Source organism: Ambystoma mexicanum, chromosome 1p (assembly GCF_040938575.1).
Source record: "Ambystoma mexicanum isolate Mex_15411 chromosome 1p, UKY_AmexF1_1, whole genome shotgun sequence".
NCBI classification, from domain to species: domain Eukaryota; kingdom Metazoa; phylum Chordata; class Amphibia; order Caudata; family Ambystomatidae; genus Ambystoma; species Ambystoma mexicanum.
In genome coordinates this window covers 446,103,633-446,123,459 of record NC_090921.1, presented here as the reverse complement: position 1 = coordinate 446,123,459, position 19,827 = coordinate 446,103,633, and positions in this window count along the sequence as shown.

Here is a 19,827-nt window from a genome sequence, read left to right as displayed (position 1 = left end):
CTAGTAAGGCCTTAACTAAGGAACTGAAAGTGCAGGCTCTTGCATTGCAACAGGGAGCAGGGGCGGATAGAGACCAGGTTCGCTGGGAGAGGGAGACTCCTGAGCATAACCTCAGGAGCCCTAATACCAGAGGCCTTCATATCTCTCAGTCCCTGGACTCTGCCACCCCCATGTCCCCTCGCGCACATGAGCCCAGGGCCACGGGGTTGGCAGATTACTATCCAACCAGAAGTATGGGGCTCATAGGCCAGTACCTCCCAGGAATGGAGGGGCGGGCATGCGGGTATGGGCACCCAAGCACAGTGCAATTTAGTGGGGAACCCCAGGAGAGTAGGCCCATTAAGGGCATCCTGAAAACTTCTGCCCAGTTAGGTCAGTGGGCGGGGTACCCATCAAATCCTGGCAGCAAGGAGGAATCTGAAGACTCCTCTGAACGGCGCAGGACACAGGAGACCAGGTCCCCACATTCTGCCAGCCATTCCCAGGCTCGCAGAATCCGGGAAAACCTGGAAGATCAGACAGGAACCTCTGGGAGCAGTGCCTCTGAGTCAGAGGATGAATGGACCAGGGTTACCCGAACCAAAAAGGCCAATAAGGCAAAAAGGGCCTTGCTTAAGGACCCATTGAAGCAAATAAAGGCAATAAGGAGTGTCATCACGGCTTATCATAAGAACGCCAAGTATTCCGTTTGGGAACACTTGGAGCTCTATGGGCAAATGATGGAGACTTTCCATTTGAAGGACATTTTTCTGTTCACAGAAATCCTCAAGAGGCTCGCAAGGCAGTCTACAATTTGCAATGTGGGGAGGATCAGGCCCCACAAGAGTTTGTGCAAGAATTAAAGCGTGCTTTTGCGCAGACCACCAGAAGGGTGCGCACAGACAGCAAAGAGTTTGTCAATACTTTTTTCCATGCTCATCCTAAATATATAATGACCCAGCTCGTGAGAGATTTTCATGAGAAAAGATCTTTAGACTGGGTCATTGAACAGGCTACCCGGATCTATGAGGTGCAGAAGCCTATCGAAAATAAAAATAACGCACCGAAAAACCCCAAAACCAACAGCACCCCTGCTGCTGCCAAGGTGGCAGAGGTAAAGGTTGCCCCCGTTTTAGATTTGGAGATGGGGGGCCTAAAAACCTGCCTGCACCAAATAATTCACAGCCCAGAAGGCCCTCGGGCGAGTCAAAGGCAGGGAGTCGAGGAGGTAGTCCCACAAATGGGGTCCCCCGCTCCCCTGACTATGTAAATCCCCGCTACAAGGGAAACCGACCCATCCTGGGTTATGTGTGGACTCCTCCAGCCCAAGGGGGGGGGGTCCAGCCAAGCACCTGACCCGGGGAACTTCCCTCCCAACTTCCCCCAGGAGGGCAGAAATTCTCCAAATGCTGGGCAGAACTTTTTCCCCAGGTATCCACCCAATTTCCAGCCCCAAAATCATCCATCCTTCTTTCCCCAATTCCCTGAGCCCAGACAACCTAATCCGGGAGAGGGGAGGCCAAGGGTGGAGGGGTACCAAAATCTTCCCAACCAGGGGTACTACCAGACAAGGGATAGCTACCCTTCCCGGGATCAGCCCAGGGGAGAAAATAGAGCCCCGTATCAGCCTGAGCGGGTTTCACAACTTGAGCGCCAGGTCCAAAATATGGCACGAGATCTGGGTCACATACTGAGGGCTCAACAGAACCCTCAGATGAGCATGCCACCACAGAATGCCCCAAACTCGGGACCTGGTGCTCCAGAACAATGACGGGGGCAGCACCCCGATAACCCACCGGTTCCCAGGGAGGAGGCACAAGGGGAAGGGGGGTGTAAAGCCTTGGAGGAAGCTTCCTTCCTCACTTGTAAACAGCCCCTGGAAAACCAGGAACCGGAAACAAAATCTCCTACCCCTGAAAACCTGCCTCCCAAGGAGCAGAGGGGGGTAGGAGAAACAAAGGACCCAAACAGACCCACTTTGTGGAGGAGGTACAGGTCTTCCAATTTGAGGGAGAGGGATCCTCAGAAGATCCTGGAAAAGGATCTTCTCCTTCAGAGATGGGGGAACTCCTCCCAAGGAAAAATGGGTCACAAGGGATGCCAATTCAAACTGGGGAGATATGGAGACTGAGCTACCGCCGCCCATTATCTCATCCCAGAACCCACAATACCGAAATCCCCTGGTTCAAACCCATCCTGGTGACTGCCTCCAAAAAGGGGGGGGGCCCAGAACCGGAACCAGGGGAACCCACAATGGCTCTGATCTCCAGTTGCCAACTTTTTCTTTCAGATTCCCAAGACTCTCCACAGAATTCTGCCCAAATCTCTTCTCTCGCCATGTCCAAAACCAGAAAGTTAGCCCACCAGTTGTCCAAAAATGTGCATTATCTGTGCCCCCTTGAGGAGAAGGAGGGAAGATACTATGCCCCGGTACAAGTACAGGGGCAGGGTACAATTTTGGCACTGGTGGACACTGGATCCCAAGCTACCCTTCTGTCCAAAAGGGCCTTTGAGGAACTAAATGCAGGAAGGGGGGAGAATTACTGTATTCCTCTCACCTCTCTTCCTGGACAACTGCAGAACTTTGACGGGAAGGAGATTCCCGTTGAGGGGACTGCAGACTTGGACATTAAAATTGGGCGACACAAGGTGAAACACCCGGTCATAGTAGTGACTCCAGAAGATACCCCTTGTTTACTAGGGAATGACCTCCTGAGAAGGTTGTCACCCCTAATAGATTGTGTAAACAAGGTCCTCTGGACCCAGACAAGCCAACCAATAAAATTAAAACAGAGTGTCAACCATGTTAGTTTAAACGGCACCTGCCACATGGTTGGACAAAAATCTGACCAAGTAGAATTTCACTTCCAGAACAACCAAACTCCAGACGTGACAATAATAGCAGTAGGACAACAGACTGGTGATGGGGGGTCCTCTCTATTTATGAAAATCAACCTTCCTTCCAGTTTAAGGTGGTATTCCACACTGGAAGGAAGCACCCTGAAATTCTTTACTAATCTACAATCAGAAACTCCCACTCCTATAGTCCAGAAAGATGTGAAATCAGCTCAGAGCCTGGCTGATATTCAGCAAATTGGAGAGCAGTTGTTCATCCCTGTTCAGTTAAATGATGGGAAGGACTCTGTTCTCGCTGGAGTGTGCGTGAAAAACGGTAAGAGCTTCATCAGCGAAGCCATGTTTTGCCAACTCCCAAAAGATCCAGCCATTCCCACATTCAAACTGATAGACAAATGGGAAATGGACCTGGAAGCACCTAATTCCAAACATCTCCTGCCAAGCAGGTGTATGCTCAAAATCTCCATTGGCAACAAGAGCATAGTCCATAATTGTTGGGTCGTGCGAGACGTCACTGCTGCCTTTTACTTAGGCAGTGACATTCTCAATCGCTTTGCCATTAGTTTGGACCTAATAAACTTCAAAGCTTGGTCCCGATTAGCGGATAATCCCATGGGCTTTGATGATCCAGAAAAAGCATTTAGGTCAGCTCAATTGCTACCTTATGCAGTTGAAATTCAGATCAAAGAGGAAGTCACCCTCCCAGAAAGGACCCGACAATTCTCCCTGGAAGTGAAAGTTAAAAGAGGACAACATTTGCAAAACCCTGATGCTTATATACATCTAAATGCTTCTCCCCAACAGCAAGGGTTGGGGGTAAACCCAACTCCATTAGTCAACATAGAACATGACACCATTCTAATAGAGGTGGATAACAGCGACTTAAAGAGTATTACTCTAGCCGCAGGCACCATTATTGGAATGGCGGTTGATGACCAACATTTCTCCATTGATCTAGGAAATTAACTGTTAGGACCAATCCCCAAGGACTGTTTTGACAGTGACAGTGATGACAAAACAACACCAGACAGGATTTTTACCCGGCATGGGGGGAACTTCCTGGTGTACACTTCCTGCCCCTATGGTAAGGAAGATGTGACCTGTGACTTCAGGAGGGATGAGGTGATTTTCCAGGTCCATGAGGGTTGCCTTTCCTACCTGAGGCCTCCAGTCCAAATCAGCACTCTGACCAGGGACTTCTCCACCCAGCTGGAGGAGGCCGCTGAGATAGCCAAACCAGAAGTCTTTCCAGGCTTCAGGCAGATGGTGGAAGAGAGAGTCAACCTAGCTGATGCCTGTGTGACTCTGGAACAAAAGCAAAAGTTGAAACAAGTTTTCTTGGATTTCCAAGATCTCTTTGCGGTAGACTCATATGACTGTGGTCGCACCGACATCCACACAACAACAATTCCCACGGACCCTGGAATGACTCCAGTGTTTGTGAAGCAATATCGTTTGCCTCTCGCATCCACGGAGTCCCTTACTGAAATAATTAAGAACCTAGAGTCCCGGAGAATAATCCGTCCAGTTCACAGCACCTTCAATAACCCGGTGCTGGGAATATTGAAGCCAAACGGCCAGTGGAGACTCTGCGCCAACCTCAGGGAGCTCAACAAACGGGTCCATACTTCCCGATGGCCTCTGCCCTACATTGACCAAGGGCTGGCCCAGATTCAGGGGTCACAGGTATTCACAGCAATAGACCTGACCAATGGATACGGGACCGTGCCTGTCAGTAGGGAGGACCAATACAAACTGGCTTTTACCTTTGGGGGCCAGCAGTACACATGGACCCGGACTCCCTTCGGATCCCTCAACTCCGGCAATGAATTCAACATTTTCCTACATAAGGCCATGCCCGACCTGGGTGCGAGGGGTAACCTGGCTTATGTAGATGATGTCCTCATCAAAAGTTCATTTGTGGAGGAACACATAGTGGAGATCCGTTATGTTCTGACCTAGTTGAGGGCCGCCGGAGCAAAACTTTCCTTCCAGAAAGCACAGTGGTGTAGAACCCGTGTTAATTTCTTGGGGCATGAGATTACTCCTCAGGGTCTCTGTCCCCAAGAAAAGAAAGTGGAAGCACTCCAGAAACTGAAAGACCCCACAACTCTGCCGGAACTAAGGAGTCTCCTTGGACTGACTAATTACAGCAGAAAGTTCATTGAAGGCTACGCAGAGATCACCAGACCCCTGATTCATCTCTTGAAGGGGGGGGTCAAGTGGGAATGGGGTCCAGAACAATCCGAGGCGGTAAGACAGCTTAAAAGAAGCCTCTCACTAGCGCCTTGCCTAGCTTACCCTGTCAGAAACAAGGAGTTCTTCCTGGAGATGGGGTTCTCTAATACGTGCTTGACAGCAGTATTATACCAAAAGCATGACAAGGTCAATAAAGTAATATCCTATGCGAGCAAAACTTTATCCTCTGTGGAGGAAAAATTCAACGATTGTGAAAAGGCACTCCTGGCAACGGTGTGGGCATTGAAGAATTACCGCCCGTTTATCCATGGGGAACACATCATAGTGGAGACTCCACACCAGCCTCTGCAATATCTCCAAAGTGACAGAATCCGGGCCGGAAATATGAGTAATTCACGAATTACTTCCTGGATTCTGTCAATGCAAGGCTTTCCTGTGGAGGTCAGATATGGCCAAAACAAGAAGAGTCCCCTCGCGCAAGGTCTGGCTGACTTGCATGATTGTGCCGGAGAAAGCTGTCTCGAGGACGAAAGTCTAAAAATCAAGGACAACATGGAGGCATACCTTAATTCCCCACACAAAGTCTTTGAAGAAGACAAGTGTGAGGGAATGCCCACTGTCTATGTGGATGGATGCTCTTACCATGTTGACAACGATGGGGAGAAAGAACTGGTGGCTGGCGTAGGGAATGCATGGGTGAAGGAGTTCCCAGAACCCTCTGCTGGATACAAAATTGGTCCCCGAAGTAGTCAGGTGGCAGAATTGATGGCTGTGCATCAGGCCATCCTCACTGCTGTCCAGCATCAACACCACGAACTGGTCATAATCACAGATTCGGATTATGTACGGACCGGGTACGTGGAGCACCTGGTTAATTGGAAAACCAGAGGCATGTTATGTGCTAATAACAAACCCTTGAAACATGGGAAGTTAATCCAAAACATTGATGATCTGGTCACATCGAATGGGATGACCATCTACTGGAAAAAGATCAAGGGTCATTCCAAAGTAGAGGGACCAGACAAAACTGGAAATGACTTAGCTGATCAGCTGGCCAAAACCGGGGCCATCCAAGGGGATCTAATCGAAATAGAGTCCCTGTTGGGGGAAATCCAGGTCACCGCTATCACTAGGTCCCAGACAAGTGCTCACAATGTTCTTTCAAGTGCCCAATGGAGCAAGAAGACCCCTGATGCTGATTTGATTACAGCTCAGAAGGGGGATCCAATTATTGGTAAGTTTTACCAACACCTTGAGGACCCTGAGAACTTTCCCCTGACGGATACCGATTACGTTGGGAAAGAGGACCTAAGAGTGTTGATGAAATGTCCAAAAATGTTCCAGAATCCAAGACGGTTTGTTGGTAAGGAAATCCCAAGCTGGCCATGATCAGTGGGTGGTTCCTACCTCATTCCGAAGCCTGATGTTAAGTCACGCCCATGATGCGGCCATCGGCGGTCATAGGGGGTTTCACACAACACTGGAAATCTTAAGAGAGGTTGCATACTGGCCACACATGGGGCAGGACCTCGACCAATACTTGAAGGGGTGTCTTGTGTGTGCACAATTTCAGCCATCATCCCTCACGCACCGCGCACCCCTCCAAAAGAGGGGGATGACACTGCCATGATCAGATTTGCAAATCGACTTTGTAGGCCCTGTAATCCGCTCGTCTAGAGGAAACAAGTACATGTTGACCGTTACATGCTTGTTTACCAAGTGGGTGGAATGTCTCCCAGCCCCAAACTGCAAGGCAGAAACAGCAGCTGCCCTGATGATTAACCACATCTTTTCCCGTTTTGGTCTACCTCAAAGGATTGAGTCCGACAGAGGTAGCCACTTCACCAGTGAAGTAATGACAAAGATGTACGAGATACTGGGGGTCAAAAGAAAGCTACACATTGCTTACCGGCCAGCTTCTTCTGGGGCAGTAGAGATATACAACCGAACCATTGTGAGCATCTTAAAAACGTTTGTGGCAGATTCTGGGCCAAGTTGGGATATCCGATTACCTCTGGTCCTAATGGCCATCAGATCTACCCCTTCATCTGCAACCAAAATGTCACCATTCGAGTTGATGACTGGGCGCAAGATGGTGCTTCCTCAGCATTTGCTCTACAGGACCCAAGAGCAGACAATGATAAATACCTCCACAACTCATGAGTATGTGGAGAATTTAAGGAAACACCTCCAACATGCTTTTGCTTATGCTCAGCGGAATCTAGAAAGATCAGCTGATAGCATGAAGACCCACTATGACCTGAAAACTTCCCGGAAGGAATATCAGGTGGGAGACCGGGTCTATCTATACAATTTCCAAAGAAACCAGGCCAAACAGCGAAAATTCTTGCCTACATGGAAGGGACCGTTTGAAATTATAGACAGGATCTCCCCTGTGGCCTACAAGATCTGCATCCCCAAAGGCGGTTTGGCAGAGGGGGAAGACAAGTGGGTCCACATAAACCAGTTGAAGTGTTGCCATCCCAGGCACACTTTGCAGCAACTGGAGGAGTCCTCTGTAATCCCAGAGGGTACCGCTCCAGAGTAATTCAATTCCAACCCTAAAATATCCTACATATAGCCTATCGAATTCCGTGTTGCTCAAGGTTATGTGTTCCTGTCGCTTAATTTAAAAATAAAAATGTGCATGTTCATATCTGTTGAGTTCTAAAATATATATGCCACCCCACTATATCAATGGTGGGGGAGAAATGTCCATGAATAGGTATTGCCGCTTTTCCTTTGTCGTCCTAGGAGAAAGAAAACCTGGAGACTGGCCAAGGAGGACGATCCGGAGACCGGGAGCAGAGACCCAAGGGGCCCAGGGTACCGCCCAATCCTCCCATCAGGACTAGCAGGGAGAACTGATTGATCGACTGGAGGGAGGAAAAGATGCTGAACTGTGCCATTTGCAGAATTGGAAGAAGATTATGCGGACATACCAGTGCGTGGGACAAAACCTTCTGTGCACTCGACTCCCCATCGACTCAAATTCAAAGTGCAGTCGCGTGGGGGGCTTTGTTGGGTGCCCTGACCCAAGTTTGAGCTATCATGCTGCAACATTTGGTGCTGTGGGCTTAGAAAATCCAAGATGGCCAAAAAGCCCACATGTGCGCCAGAATCCAGGAGAACCACGCAGTTTGCGCGTACACCAAAACGGCTGCCTAACTCGCCACCCACCAGTGCGAGCATGATGGGCCAGGGTGCCATGAGTGGAATGGGTGCCAAAGGTAAAACAGCAGCGCCTGTTAGCTCAAAAACGCTTTAAAATTACCTTTGGTTTCTCTGAATGCTAGCTCAAAATGCCTATTTTCAAACATTGTAACACATCCAAAAATCTCACTGAACACCAGCGGACATCTGGCAGAATGAAGTGTGTGTGCATACAAAATCTGGGAAGATGAAGAGCCCAAAACAATGTTCATAACACAACTGGCTGAGCTATGCATGTTAGCAGCCTAACTGAAACTGGATTAAAACCACCAAAATCGAAATGTTTAAATTAACTGAGTGACCTACTTTTGAGTGTCACATGGTTTGTAACTGTTAAAATGTCATAGTTTTGAACTTGGAATCAGCATTCTAGCTGCATATGTAAAAATTGTATTGACTTAAACTGGGCGACAAAAAGTAACATTTTATCTGAAACCTGGCTTAATGAAACTGAATTCTGCCTGACATCTACCCCCACAGGAGTTAAAACCTGCTCAGCCACTCTTCCCCTTGCCAAAAGGAGTTGTCACCTCTCTGATTAGATTAGGGGTGGAGCAGCTACAGGGAGTTGAACAAAGGCCTGTCCTGGACTCAGGCAAATGTTATATTGGGGGCGTCGTAAAAGTGGCTTCCTCTTGGCAGAAACGGGGAGGGGCAGCCCCCTCTGAGGACAGGCTGAGCTTAAAGAAAGTGGATAGACTGGTTTCTCCACCATGTGACCTGGGAAGACACACCCCTGTTGGCCAGAATATGATTTTAAGAAAGATGTATAACTCATGGTGCGGACTTGTCAAAATTATCTAAATGATACCATAAGTCTTGTGATTTTTCTGCCCACATTTTAAGAGGTTTTAGGACCCGGTGGTATGATCTGGGGGGTTGCTAGCGGAAAATAGGGTCTCACTCCAAATGTCTGCATGTTGAAAGTCTGACACTTCATCAATTAATGTCCATACTCCTTGCGCACACGTGTGTAATTTTGGGTAAGTGTCCGATATTGCAAAACCAGTTAAAAAGGGCAAAATGTTGCCATTTCTGGATGCAATCCCCCAGGAAGAGCAGAGTTTGAACAGAGTATACCTCATGTGATATGTGATGGGTGCATGTAATTTTAAACAACTGTGTATCTGTGCAATATGTATTTGGGTCAAATATAGATTTGTGGGCAAACTGACCAGGGGATGCTCCTCTGACCCATAAAACCTACAGCATCACTCTGACTCACATTTCCTTCCCCCAATCATGGGAGAGGGGAGAATTGGGCCAATGACAAGTAGAGAGGGGCAGGCTTTGCTAGGCCCAGGCACACACCCATTTTCAAAACACATAAAAAGAGACTGCTGGGACAGGTAGAGACATTCAATTCCATTTGCTGCGGAACATGCTGACCGACGACTTCACATCCAGAGATCCTACACTTAGACTTCCAAGCTAAACAGAGACTACAGAAGTTTGAACCAAGAAGGCCCACTGCAAGCAAAAGTATTTGTCAGCAGGCCCAAAACATCATTTGCAGACTATTCACAGCTGGGCTGAGCTGTTGATTCTGGCCTGAAACCCTGCGCCAGAAAGATCCAGAAGCAGTGCTGTACCCAGAGAAAGCAGAGCAGTATCCAGAACCAGAGGCCAGAGATCCAGAGGGACCCAGACCGCTGTGAGCAGAACCAGAGAGCTGACCCAGATCACTGAGAAGTGCCGAGACCAGAACCGGAGTCCAGTCCAAAACCTGACCAGATCCGTGGCGAGGCCTATTTCAAAAATATATTGTGAGTACCTAGCAGAACTGTGCAGAACCAATCTCTTAGTTAAAATAATCTAATCCAAACTATTTTAATCTAACCAGAACTGCCTCCTAGAAGTTGTCACTTGTCATTTTGTAAAGCTGCACCACTGTCATTTGTCAATTCTGCAGCTGCAAAGCTGTCACCTGTCATTTTGAGTTTACTTAAAATCCGAAAAACTACCTTTATTTAATCGTCCGTATCTCTGGAATCTCAGCTTTTCAATAAGCTTAGAACCGACTTGCTACTCCTTATACTTTTGCCGTAATCACGATTCACGCACTCGCGAATTTTGCCGCGATTTGGCCCGATTTCTTTACTTGTAAAAAGATAGCTGCTTTTGCCTGAACTGCTAAAATTTGTTTGCCTCTTAATCACCATCTCTGAATCATTGCTAAAGTGAGCCTGAACTCATCCCAAGTATCTCTCACTCACCCTGAACCTCCTAAAGGGAATTAAAAGCATTTTCAGCATATTTTTCACTTCCATGTCACCACATTCAAAGCACTTGGGCCTGTGTTTTAAAACTCATACCGGTTTTCTCTAAGCTTGCTGCGGGGGAACTGAATTTCGTATTGTATTTGATTGCATTCCTGAGAACTGTGTGCTCCTCTTTCAATCTACTTCCATGTTTTACATTGCATAGGGGAGGGAGGTGAATTGCCCGCAAGGGGAAAAGTGAACATATGATATCTTGTGAAACCATATTAGTTAGTTCTGTACTGCATTTTCATTCAACATTGCATCCATTTGAAATCATAAAAGTATTTTTGCTCCTTGATCCATCCTATACTAACTCCTCATTGATTGTAAAGAAGTGTGCTAGTGCCAGATTACCCATTGTTGATCAATATCATATGTCTAAGTGTACTATCAGATATTAATTTATTATAAAGTGTGATATATATATTGTTTAAATTCTCAAATAAACCTTTTAAACTTGCAAAACAGAACTACTTCTTGGCTCAGTGGGGTCAGGGGGATTCTAAAAGAGGGGTGTTATATAGGGGTAGTCATCCAGAATTCATGAACTGGACATAAAGATATATCAATAAGGGTTTCCATTCAGTATCCCAGACCAGGCATTGACTTAGCTGTAGTGTTGAATTGAATCCTCTTACAATGGCGTCTATCAACAAGTGCATGAAGATTGCCAAGGACAAAAGACGACCATGGCTACCGGAACTATACCGGTTTCTTCGCTCGTACTGGCAAACTGCCCACTCAGCCACTCAAGTCAGCCCAGCAGCCCTTATGTTCGAGGTACCCATTTAAGCAGGACTACCCCTCCACTACTCGTGGTGACCCCACAAGTGGAACTGGAACCAATAGAACCAAGGAGAGAAGAACATAATCCAAGGGAGGACTACTCAAGAAGAGCGACTCCTATTGATCTACAGGTAGGAGACACAGCATTGGTGATAAACCGGACGCCAAGAGGAAAGATCGCCCTCCCACATGAGTCTCTCCCCTGGACTATCACCCACCGAGAGCATGGGCTAGTCATGACCACACGAGGGCCTGAGACAGTTACCCGGAATGTGTCCCATTTCAAACGAATGCCACACACCCTCTGGGAGGAATCCCAAGAAGACAAGACCCCCATGAGGGCCCGCTCCCCGTCGACAGGACACACACCACCAGCGAGAGAACAGAGAAATGCTGATGCAGGAAACTCCTGCACCCGAAGACCATGCGGCCGGGGCCGCATGGCCGGGTCTGGTCCAGATCAGCCACCCCAGACAGAGAACTGGGAGAACGATACTCATTCCGGAAGCGACTGGTACCTTCCACTAGATTTCAAGGATACATTCTGAACAGTGTCTATAGATGGGCATGAGTCGGAACATCCAGGAATGACACTGCGACAGGCGCCATGAGAGCCTGCCACAATGTATAAAAAGTTCACGTTTATTCGTTTTGTTTGATTGTCTGTTCAATTTGGGGAGGGATGTGATGTCCACGTGACAGCAATCACTTGGGCAAGCAAATAAAGGTGATGGGGAAAGCCTGCGAAAGGCAGTGCCCACTCTAGTGAGAGACCTACTATTTCTGTGCCTTTATCACGTGCTTGCCTGCGGGGCACCCCCGTTACCGGCCCGGTCTGGTCCCTCAGGCTAATGGCTCCTCCTCACAGGGCAGCCAGAGTTGTAACAAGATCCACGCATTTACAGAGTGCATGCACCCATGACGTACGGGGTGACTGCAGGAAACTTAACTATGGAAATAAAGAAAACGTTTCTGGCCCACAAGCGGATGTTGCCAAGTCTGCCTATTATAAGCGACTTTGAGCTTGTTTTCACCCAAAATCGATTATAAAATCTGGAGTTTTATGACGCTAGTTTACTTATGTGACCAAATGTGCGTATGTAATTGGGCTTGTTGACTCTGCAGCTGTGCCCATTACCCACAGCCACACAGAGTGGCCTGGACTGGACTGCCAGCAGCCCCTTTCTTACGACCGGAAATTACTCCTTTATCTTGTTATCAGCGCATCCTTCTTATACATATGGTTCAGCATTCGACAGTTAAATGTCATATTTCCACTTGAAAGACCACCTCACAGTTCATAACCTAGAAGATATTTCAAACAACACTGTAAAGTTCCCTTTTAAAGGTTAGTCATTACAGGACTGGGTTACAAAAGCATTTTTCAATGGCGCAATCCCATTGGAAAATGCTTTGTAAATGAGGCCCTATATCTACTACTTTGACATGCAAAAAAAGGATTGCTTTGTACGGGTAGCCAAATATTCTTAATATAAAACATAACAGCAAGATGGACATGTGTGACAACTGTAGTGTTATCTAGGTGACTTTATGGCACACTGTTTTTAATGATTCTTATAGAGATGAAAGTATACTGGTGAAAAAAGAGATTTTTCAGGCTTGCATTATTTTACATTTTGTGACTTCTAGTTTTACATTCATGATGTGGAATACAAAGCTACAGTATGTTTCTTTTGGATTAAAATGTTTCTCTAAGGATTTACATATTGTAAGGCTGCTTTAATTAAACTATAGACCCCGAGCAGGCAAGGGGTATTACCACTTAAGGTAATGCCCCGGGGCCCATAGTTACAAAGGCCCCGGGGCATTACCTGAAGTGGTAATGCCCACCCTGCTCAGGGCCTTTTTCTATTAGTACCCTGGCCCATTAGACCAGTGTAATTAAAGAATTTTTTTTGTCTGTTCCAGAGTTTCGGAACAGAACAAAATGGCCACCAGGGAAGGAAAAACGAAGTCTGTTTTCCCTTACCATGGTGGCCATTGAAAAAATAGAAAAAAGTAAATAAAAAATGGCCACCATCGAAACGGGGGGAAGGAACTACACATAGTCCCTTCTCTCTTTCTGTGGTGGCTATAAAAAAAAAGTAAACAAAAAACAGCCACCACTGAAAGTTTCCTTTCTATGATGGCCTGTCGCAGATCGGGAGAGGACATGCTGGGGACACAAGTGTTCAATGCCGTGTCCATTCCTGAAATAGACAGAAAAGAAGGTAAGTGGGGGTAGGAGAGTAGGGAGGGAATTCTGTGGCTGCGGGAGGGGAAGACTTATGTCATTCCCCAGCAACGGGAGATGGTGGTCGCCAGCCCTGTTTAGGCTCAGGGCGAAGGGATTACTGTCTGGTAATGCCCGCGTTCTGGCCCTCTCTATTGGCTGGGAGGCCGCCACACCCCCCTCGTCGGGTACCAATATGAAATATTTGGAATTTCGATCAGAACTGTATAGTTTTCCGTGGCCATGTAGAAGAGGGCCATCTAGTCCGGTGTTTTCCCTTCAAATTATGGGACTTGTATTTCTTCCTTCTCATTTGAAATGTAGGAAAACGAAAAGTCCCAGAATTATAAGCAACAACAGGACAGTATCAACTTCTCACACATTGGCCGCTGGAAACTTAAGAGCTCTGCTCTATAAAACAGTATTGTTTGAGGCCATGAAATCCAAATGTAAATATTTTGTACCAAGTGTATCTTGGAAGTTATACGTTCAAATGCCTAAACTGCAGATTTGGTTAAAATAGCAGCTTCAATGTTAAACCAAAGTGAGTGATCATAGGCAAATTATGTAATCTCTTCTAGTATAAATGGCTGAACTCAGCAGAACCATCATTCATTTCCTCACCTATTGCTGCCAGTCACCAAAGTTGCGTTGAGTGTCCAGACTACTGCCCTACTGCAGAATGAGTGAAACTCATTGCTGGCCCTGTTATGCTATCTTGTCTTGTTGAGTCTTGTATGCAAGATCTGGGTGTGATGGCGGAACTAATGGTGGAGCAGGGCAAGGGTGCTTTGTTGCAATGTTAATGTGTGCATGATCTGTGGTCTGTAAGCTTTCTATATTTTTTGTAAGTTGTCTGGAGCAGTGGTTAGAATGTGCTCCACATTGGTAAACATAAATTGTTTGTGATGGTGGTGTCTGTCGGAGCTGGGTTTCAGGAGTGTGTGGAGTTGTGCTGGTGTATCTTGGGTGGTTTAGTGCGCTATTTAGGGAGATTTAATGTAGACACATGTCTTCGGATGGAGTACGTTCCCTTTTTGTGAAGTGTGTTTCAGTGGGTGAATTATGGGTAGAAATATTTTGTTTGTTATGTGGGTATGTACAATGATTTTCAGGTGGTTACTGTTACCATATCTTGCTCAACAGATCACCTAATAAGAACTGTGTAGACACCTATTCACTTTGGAAACATTTATGTATTTTCTTATATCAATGCAAAACATTCTTTCTCTAGCTTTTATGCCTTTTAATGTTAGGCTAAGTGTTGCCACATGACATGACTACCCTTTGCTGAAAATGTAGTGGCCACAGTTTACAGTCAGTTTTCCGGGACCTCCCTTATGACTGCCCACTCTCTCCAAGGACACTCCTACTGTAGCACTACTCAGTCATACATGGGATTATGGTATAATGCAGCTAGACATGTACCATTATCGAGCAACTGACAAGGCCAACCACGCACCACGTTTTAGCACCAGTGAAATGATGCACCAGAGGAACAACTCACAAGAGGACCAGAGGGGAGCAACCCACCAGGGAGCCACGGACCAGAGGGGAGACCGACCTGAGCAGCATCTCATAAGGACATGTCATGTGCGGCACCATGAGCCAATTCTAGATTATCACTTTGCATGCTGGTACTCGTAGGCCCATACTTATGATGAGAAGCACGAAAATACCAGTCCCAGCATTCAAAGGGAAATAACCAGACTGGCTCACAGTGTCAAACACGACATGGGGCTACCTGGCAACTATGCAAGGAAGCACAGGCCAGAGGACAGCAACTTACCTAGGCGCCAAGGACCAGTTCGGTGGACCAAAGACGTCAATGATGCCTTTACAATGTGCTTTTATGTCACATACATATAAGAAATGAAAAGAAGAGACACCACTAATTGTCAGAAAAAAAATGCAATTGCAATAAAAGCTTTTTAGTCAAAGTTGTTTTAGGCGTGCGCTTGTTTTTTTCTGCCTATTTGCATGAGAGGCAGCTAGTTTTAGGCTTGTTTTCAGGGGGAAATCTGCTTATTATTTTAATTCCGACAACGCAGAATTGATCGTGGAGTGGCAGAGAGGCATCTAGACACCACCCGAGGTGACATTGTTTATTTAAGCAGCGCGGTGAGCTCTGATTAAGGGCCTGAAGAACCTAGGGCTCGCATCACCCCCGCTGCCACATTTATGAAATTCCATATCACAACAATTAAGTTAAAATCCTAAAAAAAATTTACTGTTTCGGTACAGTTGAAACCTCAGAGGCCATTGGACCGCCGCATTTCTGTGGAGCAGCTGCAAGGAGCGGAGTCTGTACTTTCTGACGAATGGTGAGACCTACCCAGAGCCTGAATGCTAGTACCCAAACGTTTGCTTTGCCCAAATAAAATGGTCCAAAGCTCGCTTGATGCATGCTGTTTAATTCTGCTTTTGTAAAAGGCATTGCATTGCCACTAGATGGCGCACGGAACATTGCTATAAAGTCTTACACAAACTGATCATCAGAAACCTTTTTCGCATATTTATATGTTAATGTTAAAGGATATTTTTACCACTGGAGTGGTCCCCTGCGCCCTGGCGGCTCTGAAAAAGGTAGAAGGGGGGTGAGTTAGTGGGAAAAAGCTGGAAAAGTGCAAGGCAAGAGAGCAGTGATGTGCTGTTGGCAGCCTCAGCCCTGTTGGTCCGTTGGCTGGGCTTGGGGTGTTTTACGGTCGGTAGTGGCCGTGTGCTTTTGTGCAAGTCTATGTGTGATTTGTTTTGTTGTTGCAGAGTAGTGAAGTTTGTGCGGATTGCTGTCTTTTAGGTTTGTGGTTGTGTTTGGTTAGAGTTTGAGAGGTGTATGCAGAGGGATGAAATTGTTAGTGGATTAGTTAGTTGTCATTGCTGTCCTTGCAATTGTGTCTAGGTGTGATGTTTGCTATCATTAATTGTTCCATCTGATTGTGGCACTTGCTAATCTTCTATATTCTGTTTAGATGTGAGGCAGGCCAGTGATCACAATTCTATCCAAGTGTGGCACTTTTCATCATCCACAGTTTTATCTAAGTGTGGCACATGCTAACATTCACATTTCAAGCTAGATGCAACGTCAGCTAAGTTAAGAATTCCATCTAGATGTGGTACATGCTAACATTGTTATAGCTGTCTGTGATGCAAGGTAATCTTGATCGTTCTCTACATGTGTGTCACTGGTTAACATTGGTTAGAACGCTAGTGTGTAGTGGAATGCAACATTTGCAGTTCAGCCAAGACTGGATTTAGGCTGATGGTCACAAAATCTCTCTAGGTATGCATGTATGTTCACGCTATGGAAGGTAAAGTAGAGTGGCGAGGGCTTTCTAGAGTAGAGTGATTGCTCTACACCCCGCCCATGCCACAATCACAGTTTTGTTGGTGTCTGCTTTCCTTTGCTTTCCCTGCGGACACCTGCAGATACATCTTGGAGCCGCCTCTGCAGGAGCCGCCCTTAGCCAAAGGGGCTGCTGGGCAGAGGGCTGCCCAGGTAGGGCGAGTTAAGTGCAGCGATCCAGCCAATGGCGGGTGTGGGGAGGGAGGGAGCACGGAAGAGAAGCAAAATAAAACGGCATGCACGTGTGCTGGGGGCTAGGCCCTCTCCAGCATCCACGGGGCCATTGGCCAAAAGGAGCCATGGGGAGGCGGGACAATGAAGGGGGAAGCTGTAAGGCAGCTCTGGAGCCTGCGAGGCTCCAGCTGGATATTCCAGCGCCATGATGGTACGGGGGCAGGGAGACCACATACATGCGCTTACCTCAGTGCCAGGATGTAGAAAGGCACAACACGCACGTGTCCTGGGGGCTAGGCCCTCACCAGCATCCACGGGGCGATTGGCCAATAGGAGCCATGAGGAGGCGGGACAATGAAGGGGGAAGCTGCAAGGCAGCTCTGGAGCCCGTGAGGCTCCAGCTGGATATTCCAGTGCCATGATGGTACAAGGATTGTGGAGGATAGGGGGACCACATACATGCGCTTACCTTGGTGCCAGGATGTAGCTAAAACCGAGTGGCATCTCCAGGAATCACCTTTTTTGGGGTGGGAGTGGGGTTACAGTTAAAAGTAAAGGGGGGCACCTAAAAATGGGTATTATGAAGGTATTTACCAAATTGACTTGAGCGAAGTAGCCCAAAGTGAACCTGGGGAGGTACAAATGGTGCAATTCTACTGCACAATGTGTGGGTAAAGTAGCATAAAAAGACATTTACAAGCAATTTTGTAGGAAAAAAATATATATTCTAATACGTCCAATACCAAGTGTAAGCACAATGGCAATTATGCATAATAGATCAGTGTAAATGATAACAGTTTTAATATTGTGCCAGTACATCATGCATTGCACAGCATTGGGTTTACAAGTGCCAGAATATAACAGAATGAGTTGCAAGGTGTTAAAACCAAAATGTCCAAGTTATTTTATTGTGTTCCTTTACTGTGTTGCTTTATTGCAGGGGGTTGCTAATAAAAGTGACAAACTGCCGTGATAATGTCTAAATATACCATGGTTCTCTTAAAAACTGCAATGTTCCATGCAATTGGCCAGCCTGCCAGTTAAGCATAGTCTTGCCAGTTTCAAACAACTCTACTTAATCACAGCCAACATAATGCCAGTTCCAAAAGTGCCATGCCATCCTTGCCCATGATATGTTCTGAAGTATGTGCAGCCTTAAATACACCAATAATACCATCATATGCCTGGTCAGTCGTCATATGTGATGTGTAGCCATGCAGGGGCTGCAATAATATGCCAAGTGCAGCTTCAAATGACACAATAATGCCATTGTAAGGCTGGTAGTCACCATACGTGAGGTAGAGCCCCACAAGCCAAACTCAAATGATCCAACACTGCCAATACACACATCACAAGCTCTATACTTGACATCTGCCCCCAACACCCAGAGCACAAGCCCCACAGGTGACATCCTGACCCCCCGACCAGCAAGACTGCAAGCCCCATAGGTATCATCCTGCCCCACCACCCAGAGCACAAGCCCTAGGCATCCTGTCCCCCATCAACAGCTGGGGAGCAGGTGTAAGTGGCTCTAGGTCACCTGGCCTAAGCCCTGCCCACCTGGTGCCTTCCTGGTTGCCGCTCTTTTTCTCCACTTAGCAAGCCCCGCCCACCTGTTGTCTTCCTGCTTGCCGCTCTTTTCCCTACTTAAGGAGCCCTCCCGTCTCTTTTCCTTTGCAGCTGGAGAGCAGGTGCTAGTGGATCTAGGTCACCTGGCTTAAGCCCCGCCCACCTGGTGCCTTCCTGCTTGCCGCTCTTTTCCCTACTTAAGGAGCCCTCCATCCTCTTTTCCTTTGTGGCTGGGGAGCAGGTGTAAGTGGATCTAGGTCACCTTGCCTAAGCCCTGCCCACCTGGTGCCTTCCTGCTTGCCGCTCTTTTCCCTACTTAAGGAGCCCTCCAGCCGCTTTTCCTTTGCAGCAGGGGAGCAGGTGTAAGTGGATCTAGGTCACCTGTCCTAAGCCCCGCCCACCCGGTGCCTTCCTGCTTGCCGCTCTTTTCCCTACTTAAGGAGCCCTCCAGCCTCTTTTCCTTTGCAGCTGGGGAGAAGGTGTAAGTGGATCTAGGTCAACTGGCCTAAGCCCCGCCCACCTGGTACCTTCCTGCTTGTCGCTCTTTTCCCTACTTAAGGAGCCCTCCAGCCTCTTTTCCTTTGCAGCTGGGGAGCAGGTGTAAGTGGATCTAGGTCACCTGGCCTAAGCCCCGCCCAGCTTCTTAGCCCTGCCTCTTCCTTCCTGCTCTTAACTCTTAGATCAAGGGCGTCTCTCGACCGGGCGTCCCAAGCGAAGGGCAGTCAAAAAAAAGGGCAATTCCTGTTTGGACCTGTTCGAACCAGGAGGATCCAGGACCCGAACCCCTGCTAAGGCAGCAGGTAAGCATGCACCAACATGTGTTTACACCCTCTGTCCCCACAGGTCACCCCCACCCTCTCTGGTCCCCCCGTGTTGTTCCCTTGTGCCCCCCTTCCCGCAAACAGGAGTCTGTCCTGCTATATTCTGGTTTCACCATCACCGTCTTGTGGCCAATGCTGGATTTTACTTTTATGGACTTCATTGATTCACAGTGCGTTACCCTTTCTCAACTCTCATGCTGGACTTCCTTTGCATCTTGTACTCATGGTGACCCTGAATCATGCTGTTCCTATCTTCATCTTGTATTCTGGCTTGCAACATTATGTGTTACTACTGACTTCTGCAGTTGTATTCACTCTAACCCTCTTACTTCTCCACTCTTTTTGACTGCTTACTCTCTGTTCTCTCCTCCCCTCTCCCTTTTCCTGTCC